This window comes from Mus pahari, chromosome 16 (genome assembly GCF_900095145.1).
Source record: "Mus pahari chromosome 16, PAHARI_EIJ_v1.1, whole genome shotgun sequence".
NCBI classification, from domain to species: Eukaryota; Metazoa; Chordata; class Mammalia; order Rodentia; family Muridae; genus Mus; species Mus pahari.
Window position 1 is genome coordinate 49,861,674 of NC_034605.1, and position 3,749 is coordinate 49,865,422.

Genomic DNA, 3,749 nt, shown 5'->3' on the forward strand with positions numbered 1-3,749 from the left:
TGTGTATATGTGGGCCCCATGAGCAGTTATGTGTGCAAACACCATCTACATGCTAAAGAGAAATGCAGATGGGAGTGGTTATTAAAAGGTTATGATGAACTCAACTGTTTGCTTGTGTGTATAATCCGAATGCCATAGAAATAGTAACTAGGGGCCCCGGGGCTCTTAACTACGGCAAGTTAAAAAAGGAAAACCAAAAAAAAAAAAAAAACAACTCAAAGGCCTCTTATTCAACACAGAAAACTTTCAAAGAAGACTCGGTGCCTGCCAAGGACATGCTTGGCGAAGGGGAAGTCTGTAAAGGCAAGTTGAGAGGGCGGAGGGGCTTCACCAAACAGGAACAGGACGAGCTGTAATGTATCAACTTCCTCCTCCGCCCTGAACCGCCTTGCTTGGAATGCCTTATCTAATCAACTGGAGACTTGGATCCTAACGGCCAAACTATAAAAATGGGGTGTTCTGTAAGTACGAATCCTTACAGATGCCAAAGCCAATATTCCGGTCAAGCCGGCTGTCGCTCCTGCGAGGACCTGGATGCCACTTTTGCTTTCAAGGGGACGAGGGAAAGAAAGGCCTTCTCCTGAGTTCTTGTCTTCTGGTTACAGCCGGTCACAGAGATTAGCAAAGACACCAGCTTTATGCTCAACCTCCCTGACACAAATGGGAAAGGAGTCGGGGAGAAGGACTGGGTTGGGAGGGGTGCTCAGGAGGTGAAAGTGCTTACAGCCAAGCCTGAGGGAGGACCCAAGTTGACCACTCAGACCCACACAGTAGAAGAAGAGAACCGACTCCCTCATGCTGCACGCGCATGGGCACACACTTACACAAATGAATAAGGCAATACACGATGTAAAATAATTGTTTAAAAGGAGTGCATTAGGGAAGGGAGGGTTTTAGTCCTTCCTTTTACTGGCTTGGATTCACGTGTGTCATGGTTTGCTCTAGTAAGGCTGTGTTGGAGAAGTCAGTGGAAATGGGCTGGGCGAGCCGACTGACTTGGCTGGAGGGAGAAATGGCACAGGGAATTGGCGGGCACTGACTGCTTAACTCAAAAACAACAGAGATTGAGGTCTGTCTTGATAGGATTTCTCCAGGAGCCGCACGTTGTTAGAAATGCCTCATACAGTAATTTGTGGTTTTGCTTGCTCATGGGACTGTTTCTTGGGCCTGTGGGAAAGTATATGACAGTTAACTGTGAAAGACTCATTTTTCTCCTCCTCCTGCTCATCCTCTCCCTCCTCTTCCCCCTCCTCCTCCTCCTTCTCCCCTTCCTCCCCGTTCTCCTCCCTCCACCACTGCCTCTTTCTCTTTCTTCTTCTGACACTGGCACATCCACCACACAGATCCACAGCACTTCTGAGTGAGAACAGGATGTGTATGATTTGAACCCCTGTGGGGTGTCGGCTAGTGAGAGGCAGAGGGATCCTAAGATGGTTCTGAAGGTAAATTGTTGAGATTGACACCAAAGATCTCTGTGTTATTAGCCCAGTTGTTCTGTTAGCAAGCATGGGTTCTTTGAGAAAAGGTTACTTTGAGAAAGCTTGACCTTCAGTGACCTTGATGGACAGGGATCTCATGTGACATCCCTTCCATAACTGGTTACTGACTTAAAAACAAATACAAAATGCAACAAAGAGCTTCTTACGCACCTTAACATTGCTACTATAAAAACAAAACAAACAAGTACCCAGAATAACAGAGGTGTAGAAACTGAAACACTGCACAAGGTTGGCAGACATGAGAGATGGTACAGCCACTAGGGGAACAACGTTCTGTCTCGGATATTGAATTTAAGAAAACTAAAACAAAATCATTTGATCCAGAATGCCCATTTCTGAGTACATAGACCCTCCCCATCTTATGATAACGTGAAATTCTAACTACTGTTGGGTTTGTTTGTTCTGAGATAGGATCTCCTATAGCCCAGGCTGGCCTCCAAGCCACTGAGTAGCAGAGGATAACCTGGAACTCCAGATCTTCCTGCCTCTACCTCCTAAGTGCAGGGATTACAAGCATGCACCGTCATGCCCAGCTAAACCCTGGGTAAGTCAAAACTACACTCAATTTAATGAATGTAACCAACCCAGGATCCAGGCTTGGTTACATAGCACACTCCAGAGTGGCCTTCTTGATCACAGGGCTCTCTGAGAGTTGCTAATTCCTGTTGCTGCCCAGTGTGGCAAAACAGTGTTGTATTATATACATCAATAGCTTGGTAAAAGGTCAAATCTCAAAGTACATCTTCTACTGAATGTATCCCATTCACACCATTGCCAAGTCTAGAAGCTGTAAGTCAAGCCATCACAGGCTGAAGGACTTCATGTTGATAAAAGCATGGGGGCTGGGTGTGCCTTAGGAATAGTGTACAAAAGCACTCGTAAGTCCTTGGGTTAATCTCGGGGGGGGGGGGGAATCCAGAACCAACTAGACAGGCAAAAGAGGGGAAGCAAGCAAGCAGAGTAGCAAGGAGAGAGAGAGAGAGAGAGAGAGAGAGAGAGAGAGAGAGAGAGAGAGCAGGGAGGGAGGAACGAGAGTCAGGATAAGCACTACAGGGAATAAATCAGACTCTCGGAGATATTTGAATATTCATGTTTCTTACTACGACATTATAGCAGCTCAGGTGTCTATGAACAGATGAATAAGCGAAGAGCAGAGCCAATTATCATATTGGTCAGCGTTAACCGGAAACCCCGTCACAGCGTTAATCGGAAACCCCATCGCAGGCTATATAGAGAATGGCTAAATTCTGAGGGTTTCCGTGCTTTCTGTATAACTTAAACTCCCTAGAAGAGCCTCGTGCAGCTTCCTGGGGGAACACAAAGGACACAGTAACTCAGGTTCGCCCTGCTCCCCATCCCCAGCTCGGGGGTTGGTTCTGGCCCTTACGGTGGGCTCATCTTATGTGCCTCTTCACACAAGGCTCTCTGAATAAAGGCTCCTTTTGTCACATCCCAATGTCCCAGGAAGTCTTGCCTGTCCGCCTCAGAGGTGGTGCCCCTCCCAGTGCTGGGTTGGAGGTTAGAAATTCATCACATCTCTCCCTGCGTTCTGCTTGTGGACACATGGTCTCATAGGCAGTTGCTCCCTCAGGTACAACAGGGGAGTGGGTGGTCCAGCTGACATCTTAAGGGCATCCACAGTCAGTAAGTTCCACGCAAGGCACAGGGTTGAGGATCCGGCAGCATTTCCAGGATGAAACAAGGGTTTATAGGACTCCCTACTCCTCTCTCCTGTCCATCCCAACAGCCCTCTTCCTTGTCTCCCGGTGGAGCTTTCAAGTCTCATTTCCCAGAATGCCTCTCTCTTGGATTCCTACTCATCCTCCCCACTTACCTTCTCCAGACCTTGTTTTTTAAAAAAGTCGTCATTCTAGTTAGAATTGCAGGCCATTTCATCAACTCCCTTCTCTCTTCTTCTCTCCTCTCTCCCCCCTTTCTTTTCTTCCTCTCTTCCTCTTCCTCCCCTTCTCTTTCTCCTCTTCCTCCTCCTCATCTTCTTCATCCTCCTCTTTCTCCTCCTCCTCCTACTCCCCTTCCTCCTCCTCTCCCTCTTCCTCCTCCTACTTCATCATCATGAGTATGCAAAGGATTGAAACCATGACCTTGCACACGCTAGGCAAACACTCTACTATTTATCTATATCCCTAGTCCTAGCTTATGTTTTTATTTTTTTAATAAGATGTCTTTTTTTTTTTTTAGATTTATTTATTTTATTTATATAAGTACACTGTAGCTCTTCAGACACACCAG

The 3,749-nt window shown here is 46.8% G+C and overlaps 1 non-coding gene across 1 annotated transcript; it reads left to right on the top strand.

Moving 5' to 3' along the window:
- The first annotated feature begins 1,063 nt into the window (after nucleotides 1-1,063).
- Nucleotides 1,064-1,190, top strand: LOC115065672. The gene has a single exon (XR_003845439.1). It is a non-coding gene; the product is annotated as a small nucleolar RNA SNORA18 (small nucleolar RNA).
- Nucleotides 1,191-3,749: the final 2,559 nt, after the last annotated feature.